Source organism: Bos grunniens, chromosome 15 (genome assembly GCF_055505025.1).
Source record: "Bos grunniens cultivar Pamir isolate PY7600 chromosome 15, Bosgru_T2T1.0, whole genome shotgun sequence".
NCBI classification, from domain to species: domain Eukaryota; kingdom Metazoa; phylum Chordata; class Mammalia; order Artiodactyla; family Bovidae; genus Bos; species Bos grunniens.
In genome coordinates, this window is record NC_141179.1 from 25761289 (window position 1) to 25771102 (window position 9814).

Below are 9814 nucleotides of genomic sequence, written 5' to 3' on the forward strand. Positions count from 1 at the left end.
TCACTTCCTCCAAATCTCTGGGTCTGCTAGAGCCTGGATCGAAGGTTGGTTCATGGGAACCATGGAGGGCAGGCTTACATTCCAGGAGCCTCCCAAACATTATCTCTCAGAGATCCTCAGGGCTGTGAACAATGTGGGCAGGGCATGGTCTACTCGGCTCGGGGATGGACAGATGGCAATGTCAGGGAGCCAGGCCCCTAGGGGACTATAACTGGCACTTACACTTTCCATCAATGAGAAAGGAATCCGACCTTAGTGTTGAAGCAGGGAGCCCACTGCAGTGCCTAGGATTAACCCCTTTGTTTCTGGATTTTGAGAAGGTAATAAATGGGTTCCAGAGAGTAGAAATGGTTGGCAAGAGCACTCAGAGGTCTCAAAAAATGTGGCTATTTATCAATGATGTGGGAATATGTTAGTATTTTAACAACTGATATGGCTATAGCTATGCATATGGTTGGATATTTGCTGTACTCTAAGTTCAAGTAAGCTGAAAATTGATTTTTGTAACATGGAGGTCACTGGTCTTTTGGTGATCCGGTGAGGGTATGAGTTTGACTGAATAGGTACAGGGGAAAATGCAAGGGAAACTGGTGACTCTTTCAAGGGGTTTTGCTATAAAGAGGAGCAAAGAAATGGGGTTGGAGATGAGGGGATCAAAAGAGGCTTTTCTTGATTGACATGTGCACACTGCTATATTTAAAAATGGATAACCAACCAGGTCTTAACTACATAGCACAGAGAACTCTGCTTAATGTTGTGTGGAAGCCTGGATGGGAGGAGTCTGGGGGAGAATGTGTGCTCAGTCGCTCAGTCGTGTCCAACTCTTTGTGACCCCATGGACTACCTTGTGAGACTCCATGGACTACTACTTGAGCCTGCCAAGCTCCTCTGCCCATGGAATTTTCCAAGCAAGAATACTGGAGTGGGTTGCCTTTCCTACTCAGAGGATCTTCCCCATCCAGGGATTGAACGTGAGTCTCGTGCATCTCCCTCATTAGCAGGCAGATACTTTGCCACTGCGCCACCTGGGAGCACCTTGCGGGAGAATGGATACATACATATGTATACGTATGGCTGAGTCCCTTTGCTGTCCACCTGAAACTATCACAACATTGGTAATTGGCTATACGCCAATAGAAAATAAAAAGTTTATGAAAAGAGAACTTTTTTATAATAGGAGAATTAATAGCATGTTTGTGTGTTGATGAGATAGCTTTTGCAGAGAGATGATGCCTACCTTTGTTTATCACCCAGGAGCTGTGTGTGGGTTGTACTAAGGCTACACATATTTTTTGGGGGTATTTTTCTTGGTGTTTCTTTGCATTTTTTCCATTATGAAGTACCAGGCATCCCTCTCAAAGTTATTTTTTCTTCTCTTGTTATAGATACTGCCCCGATTCATTTCTGGGAATTTTTCTTTCTCTACCTCTATTTCTAGTGTAAAGTCTGCTTGATAAATCAATAAGCATCTAGGTAGCCTTCATATCCTAGATGTGTGCTCTTTTCTTTGCTAAGAGAGCCAATACTTCAGCATCTTAAACCAGAATCTAGAAAGCCTAAACCAAATGTCATCCCATAATACTGGCTTTGCAGACAGATTTTGTTGCCTTGTATCTGTCTATCTATTAACATCTATCTATATGTATCAATATCTATCTATCTATATATCTGGGCGCTTCCCAGGTGGCTTGGTGGTAAAGAATCTGCCTGTTAATGGAACAGACAGGCTTTCTTAGTGGCTCAGATGGTGAAGAATCCACCTGCAATGTGGGAGATCTGGGTTCGAGCCTTGCTTTGGGAAGATCCCTTGGAGGAGGGTATGGCAACCCACTCCAGTATTCTTGCCTGGAGAATCCCTATGGACAGAGGAGCCTAGAGGGCTACAGTCCATGGGGTTGTGAAGAATCAGACACGACTGAATGACTAAGCATAACACAATGCAAGAGACATGGGTTCGACACCTGGGTCCGGAAGATCCCCTGGAGGAGAACAAGCTAACCCTCTCTGGTATTCTTGCCTGGAGAATCTCATGGTGAGAGAAGCCTTACAGGCTAGAGTCTGTGTGGTTGCAAAGAGTCAGACACAACTTAGCAACTAAACAATAATAACAACAAAACCTATCTATCTACATCTATCTATTTCCCATCGATCATCTAATTCTAGAAAGAAATTAAACTACTTAGCCATTCGTTGAACTAGTTTCTTTCCTTAAACCCCAATCTTAATTGAAACAAAAAATACTACTAACCTGAACCCCAAGTTTTATAGCTTTATGATAAGACATCTTTTCTCTAGAGTATTTTCCTATGTCCCACACCTCCATCCTTCTAGGAATGAGTTGAAGTTGATGGGGATAAAAGAGTGATCAGTTCTATTATCCATCACATCCTGATTCCTTTGCACCAGAAACAGCCAGTCCTCTCTTGACTTCTCATATCCACCATTTAATGTTTCCTCCATGCTCTCCAGTTGATGGTTTCCTTTTTTCCTGGGCTCAGTGAGTGGATTTCTCAGATTCTATAATACTTGTGAATTCTCTTTATTATCCCACAGAGGATGAGATGTTTCTTCTTTTGCAAAGGTCACAGAAGGAGGCAATAACAGAGGAGTTTAAGAGCCCAAACTATTGAGTAAGACAAGCCTGCATGCGAGTGTCAGCCCTGCACTGACTAGCTCTGTGCAGCATGCTCCCTGCTAAATGGAGAGGAAATCATAATGCTTTCTTCTTGCTATCATAGATGTCAACAGAAAAACTTACCATTCTGAAATCTTTATTTTGTAGTGACCCTCTCAGAAATCTGATTTATTTTATACAATGAAATGACCCTACTTGTAGAATGGTACATTAAAAAAAGAAAATCCTGGAACCTAAAGATACAATAACTAAACCATTTATCCCATTTTTAGTTTCCTTATTCATAAAGTGAAGAGTGAGAGGAAGAGGATTTCTAAGACTCCTCCTCGTTTTTTTGTGTGCTTTCACAGAATTATATTCTGTTCAACGAGATAATGAAGAAATAACTAAAAAATAATTTCAAATAGTGGTAATTACTACAGAGAAAATAAGATTTTATAATAGAGAGTGACTTGAGAGGTGGGAGTGGGCAACATCAGATATGGGGCAATTTCTGTAATAGTAGATCTCTTATAGTGTGAAAAGAAAAATGTACACAATACCGTATACATGCAACCAACAATATCAGTTTCAGATTTTTGTGAGGAAGGAGATTTCCGGGTTGAATGAAATACAAAGTGAGGCTTTGATGAGTGTCTACTGCATGCATTTTTCTTGTCCTCAAGGAAGCGCTGGGTGGATTAACTGATATATCAATGCAGGGCTAGCAGGTACTAGGAAGTTGTGACATTCCCTTTTTTTTTTTTTAATTATTTAATTGGAGGCTAATTACTTTACAATATTTTGGTAGTTTTTGCCATACATGGACATGAATCAGCCGTGGGTGTACATGTGTCCCACCATCCTGAACCCGCCTCCCACCTCCCTCGCCACCCCATCCCTCTGGATTGTCTCAGAGCATCGGCTTTGAGTGCCCTGCTTCATGCGTCAAACTTGCACTGGTCATCTATTTTATACATGGTAATATACATGTTTCAATGTCATTCTCTTATATTGTCCCACCCTTGCCTCCTCCCACATAGTCCAAAATTCTGTTCTTTACATCTGTGTCTCTTTTGCTGTCTTGCATATAGGGTTGTCGTTACCGTCTTTCTAAATTCCATATATATGAGTTAGTATACTGTATTGGTGTTTCTCTTTCTGGCTTACTTCACTCTGTGTAATAGGCTCCAGTTTCATCCACCTCATTAGAATGGACTCAAACGTGTTCTTATTTATAGCTGAGTAATATTCCATTGTATATATGAACCAAAACTTCCTTATCCACTCATCTACCAATGGACATCTAGGTTGCTTCCATGTCCTAGCCATTGTTAACAGTGCTGCAGTGAACATTGGGGTACATGTGTCTCTTTCAATTCTGGTTTCCTTGGTGTGTATGTCATTATTATTTTTTTTCTCCACAGTAGACCTTGTTAATCCATCACACCTTTTTCCAGTTCTGTTTAATGAGGTCTTAGAATCCTTTTCATTGTAATGCTGCAGCAAGACATTACCAATCACTTGGCATTGACGTGCACATGGAAACCAATTTTCCAACCCTGGAGTTAAAGTATTTGTAGAGTTAAAAATATTTCTACACTTAGTAGAATTTAGTTTCCTTTTTTCTGCAAGATAGTATCAACTAAAGTGAAACCACCACCTCCCTCCAGAGACATCTTCCTGTAAGAGCTGTGTCGTCCGTCTACAGTTCCTCCACAGAGTGTGGGCAGGGCGTGTCTTAGGCCAGTCATGGAACAATATTTTGGTTTTAGTCAATGGAGCAGAAACTCTGGTTTGGTAATATTGCTATTGGTGATAGAAGTTCCTTCTCTGTTTTCCACTTTTTTCTCTTAGTAAACTCTCATTCCTGAAGTTTTCAGAACTCTCATGCCCCTTTCTCTCCTCAGACCAAAGAATGCTAATTTAAAATGAAAAAAATATATATATTGTTACCCTATAAGGGAGGGATTTGGAAAGGACCATGCTTAATCTATGGGTTTTTTTTTTTTTTGCTTAATCTATGGCAAGAGTTTTCTATGATAGGATTTCAGACACTAAGATCGAAGGGGAAATACGCCCCAAAGAGCAGTTTTTCTGATGTACCTCACATTGTACTATTTGGGCTTTATGGCAAAAAGTGACAAGTGGGGTGCACAGTGGGAAACTCATATTGTTTTGGAAAAGAGTTGGAGTTCTTAGATTAGGGCTCTGTGGAAGATGTCAGAGTGAAGACCAAAACAAATATTCACACTCAGGTGCAGTGGCATTTAATAAAGTGATTAATCAGTGACATTAAATAAGTTCTCAGGCCCTCTTGAAGTGATTAATGTGGGTGGACGGAGGCCAGGATTCACTGGGGGAAGGAATACAGGGGTGTTTTTCTTGATTAAAAATTGCAAGCATTCGTGGCAAAAATCTCATGGGAAGTTTTGTTTGATTGTCCTTGTCATTAAAAGACATCGATTATTAAAATGTCTCCTCTCCTTCCCTGCCACAGGATGGAGAGGATTATAGCCTCTGGAGGAATGGAAATGTTTGTGAGCAGATTCTGGGTTGGTGTTGGAATCATTTGCAGACACTTTTAGTTCATCTCCTCATCTCCACCCATTAACCTCTCCTATCTCCCAGGTCAATTTTACTGACCCAAGAGTATGGTTGTCATTTGGCAGAAGGGTATTGCTTTCATGATTGCATAGTGGTTAAGCATGTATCTTTAGGGTTATTGGGGATATTTGATGAGATACATTGTGTAATGTGCTTGGCAGAGAACAAGGTATGTGGCCACTACTCAACAATGTAAGATATTATGGCTGCTCACATTATTGTGTTCTCTTTAACACCAGCTCTGATGCTGAAGGAGTCCTGCAGAATCTTTAACCAATAGCTTATGTCCACGGGGCTCAGTCTCTGTGTTCTAGCCCAGCACACTTGAGTTTGCCAGCAAGCATACTTGTCTTATTTACTGTTATATCAAGTATATAATGGAGGCTTGTTAAATGAATCTGATGTGTGCAGACTTTGCAGCTGAATGAGAATTAGATGGACAGATTCCACTCAGGCAGCATTCATGCTGCTGGGAAGGGTAGAGGAAGGTGGTATGACTCTGCTAGAAGGCAGTCTGGGATTATTTGATTCAACTTCCTACTGAAAGCAGGAATCACAATCTCAGCTTTCTTTCAAATGTTCGTCTACTTTTCCTTTAACATGGGATTGGGAGGTTTGGTTGAACTGTCACATTTTTCTTGAGTAAGAAGCAGGACACGTTCTTGGACAAGTATGCGTGAAATTACTGAGATATGTGGATTCTTTAGCTGGATCACAGTGGGAGTCTGGGATACATAATTATTCTTTAAACAGAGCAGAGAACAAGTGTATTGAGTCATACCTGAATTCTGGTCCTGACACTCACTGAAGAGGCAATAGAGTAGTTAAGAGCTTGGGCTTTGGAGACAAACCTGGGCTAGACTCAGAAGAGAAAATGTAAGCTAGGGCCCTTCATTTGCATGGGTTCCTTCGGCCGTGGGTGGGGCCCTTCTATTTCCATGGTCATGTGTTTTAGTAAAAAAATATGTATATATTATACATGTATTTAGATGTAGAGAGAAATATATACAAAACATACAAAATGTAAAAATGTATATTTTATAAATGTATTTATATTGTTATTTTACTATATATACATCGCTCTCCCAGTCACTTCAGTCATGTCCGACTCTTTGTGACGCCATGGACTGTAGCTCACCAGGTTCCTCTGTCCATGGGATTCTCCAGGCAAGAACACTGGAATGGGTTGCCATGGCCTCCTCCAGGGGATCTTCCTGACCCAGGGACTGAACCCACATCTCTTTACGTCTCCTGCATTGGCAGTGGGTTCTTTACCACTAGCGCCACCTGGGAAGCCCCACTGTAAATAAAGTTGCAATTAGTTAAGACTAAGGGCTCTTTCCACCCAGATTTTATGTGACAAGACAACCAAAGAGTAAACAGTCACTAAAACAACAAGCATTGATTAAGTGGCTACATATATATTTAACATACAGATATATATAAATATAACACATACACGCTAAATTAGTTTCACGTGTACAACACAGTAACCTGACAATCAAATACGTTACCAAATGCTCACCGTGAGTCCAATAACCATCTGTTACCATACGCAATCATTATAGAATAATGGACAATATTCCTTATGCTATGGATTAAGCCCTGTGACTTATTCATTTTATAACTGGAAATTCGTGTCTCTTGGATCCCCAACACCTATTTTGCCAAACCCCCGCCCCACCATCCCCCTCCCCTCTGGCAGCCTCCAGTTTGCTTTCTAGATCTTTAAGTCTATTTTATTTGTCCTTTTGTTTAGATTCCACATAAAAGTGAGATCACTATTTTATATTGTTATGGAAAATATTTTGGAATGTACAGCAAAGGGGAAATAGAAAAATACAAATATAGTTAGAGAGCTCAACACCCTCTCTCAAAAACTGACACCACACGTAGACAGATCATCAGTGTTGATATAAAGCACTTAACACTGTCAAGCAGCTCGACACATTTGACATTTATTAAACTCTTAACCAATATCAGCAGAAAACATGACACTGCTTTGTTATGTGTCAACTTGGATAGGCTGAAATACATTTCCCAGAATATTCAGTCTTTTATATTTCTGGTTGTGACAGGCCACAGGGAGATTCTTGCCGAAGATTTAGAAGGTGGAAATGAAGCAGCAGCATCCTGTTGCTGATCTGCTGAATCAACTTGGCATTAAGGCAGCAGGTGGACTGCAATGACTCCAGCATCCCCTGGATATGCTGCCAGTTTCTACATCTAGAGACAGATAGGCATAATGAACTCCAAGACGAAAGACTTCGGTTCTGCCAGATATCCGTACCACTGTGTCAGAGGTGACAAGAACAAATACAAAATATTTCTGTCCATCTCATGGGTTTTCACCTCCTGATATTGGCCCCGATTTGTCTTGGATCTCTCTCTTTACATCCATCGTCCCTTCCCATCTGTCTTCCCAGTGGTCTGTAATCTCTAGCCGGAGATGTGAAGAATGAACCTTACTTACTCAACTTCCACAAATGGGTAAGATCAAACTGCTGTTACATATCCATATATACTAAACACACACAAAGCAAAAACCAAAAAACAAAGAAGAATAACTCCATAAAGCATGAGGAAGGAGGAGATAGAGATGTGTTCAGTTCAGTTCAGTCGCTCAGTCGTGTCCGACTCTCTGTGACCCCATGTTAGGGAGTTAATAATAATAAGTTATTTTCCTGGATTTTGTAACATTTGGTATGTATCAGCTTTTAAAAATGTGTACATTTGTTAAAATTTCCTTTCTCCTTCTAAATGAGTTTGACACCTAATTTTGTCTTTTTAATTATGTATTTTTTTTTTCCAGAAAGCCCTGAAAGATCCAGCCCCAAGGAACTTGTATCTGTCTCTGATTGGAATCCTACCACCATTCCCTAACTCTGTGATCTTGGGTGATTCACTTCACCCCTCTGAGTCCCAGTTCAATCCGTAAAACAGCACCAATCTGTTAAATAATAAAGCAACACTAATCTGTGTGATAATCTTGTGAAACTCCTTAGGTTATTGTGAGGACTAGAATTAGTACATGTGAAAGGGATAGTAAAGATTAGGTATTATAGTTATTAATGCAACTTCCTATTTTCCTAAAGATTGCTGCATCTTTAAAATGGATGTCATAAAATATACTCTGCCACACTGGAAAGAGTTTCTGAAGACTGAAATGGTATAATATTCACATGGCTATGAAGCCGTAAGTTTTTTCTTTTAATCATCGGATGAAGGGCATGTACCCAGGTCCATATCCCACCTCCTATACACACACACACACACACACACACACACAGAAACACTCCTCTTTCTAATTCCAACCTAGAATTCACATGGATTAGTTGGCTTTGCCCATGTAGATTGTTTCCATTTCAGCTAAGTAACCCACGGTGGTGCTCTAAGCCTCCTCCAGACAGCCTGGGGTTGACTTCTAGCTCCACCGGGCCCCGCTGTAAGACTTGGGTAAGTCACTTAATGTGTCTGCATGTGAGTTTCTTCTCTGTAAAATAAGGGTAATAATAGGGGCCTTTTCTAGGGGTGTTGTGAAGATAAGATGAATCAATACATGGAAAAATCCATATAAAACAAACCATTGTAAGTTATATTACTGCCACTTTGTCAACAGCTAGTGAGTGCTCATGGAGTATCAGCTATTGCTGTTCTGCATATCAAGTCAGTTTCTGCTGGTGTGTTAGAGGTTGTTTATGCTAAGCCTTCTCCCAGTTACTTGGATGACTATTTGGTTGGTCAAAAAGTAAGCTACAAAACGAGGAAAATTACAATAAAGACTAAGTTTCTCATAAAGCAAATTCTATTATATTTAATTTTCTTTAATCATTTTGTTTATGTTCTTCCTACCTTTTATATTTCATATAATTTTGTTAGTGGTGAATGGTAATTTATTTGTTATTACTTTATTTGGTGATATAAAGAATTGATGTTTCTTCTTAAAGAAAATTTACTGGCCCATGAAATCCAAAAACTTTCTCTGGTTCATGAAATCCTAAATCCTGGGAGTCAGTGACTTCTCATTAATTAATTCTGAAATTTTGTAGACATAAGTACTTTTCTAAGGGTCACTGCTTTCAACAAGGTACTGGGGGCTACGCCTAACAACAACAACAAAAGTTCTGTCCATCTTCCTTTATCTCCCTTGATGTTTTCATGGAGCTCCTAAACCAGAGGGAGAATAAAAACTCTGGTCTGTTTTCTCCACTTTCACCAGCAGGGGGTTATAGCTAGGCACTCAAATATGAAGCTACTGTGATTCTCAGTACTGTCCATCCACTGGTAGAAAAAGGAATTCAGAAGCTCCTTTAACATTTTAGTGAAAACAAGGAAATATCAATGGATAAGCAGTCCAAAGTGTTTGTAAATCACTAAGTGTCTGATTTTGGCAAAGGACTCTTGGCGCCAGCACCTTCCTTCTGTCCTTCACATGGGACTCTTCCCTCCCACTCACTCTCCTACTGTAAAGAGACAGAGCTATTTAATAGTCAAGACCATCTTAAGGCCAAGGACAACCAATTAATAACAACACTTCCCTGAAATTTCACTCCCCCCAACATACCCTTTTTAATCAAAAGAACTGCCCTCCAC

General features: G+C 40.1%; 1 long non-coding RNA gene across 2 annotated transcripts; it reads left to right on the forward strand.

Annotated features, from left to right (window-relative positions):
* The first annotated feature begins 746 nt into the window (after positions 1 to 746).
* On the forward strand, positions 747 to 9019 carry LOC147357478 (uncharacterized). Of its 2 annotated transcripts, XR_015141862.1 has the most exons (3): positions 768 to 971; positions 7300 to 7711; positions 8034 to 9019. It is a non-coding gene; the product is annotated as an uncharacterized LOC147357478 (long non-coding RNA). The 2 variants fall into 2 exon arrangements; XR_015141861.1 differs by lacking the exon at positions 7300 to 7711 and having other exon boundaries at positions 747 to 971.
* The last annotated feature ends 795 nt before the right edge of the window (positions 9020 to 9814 follow it).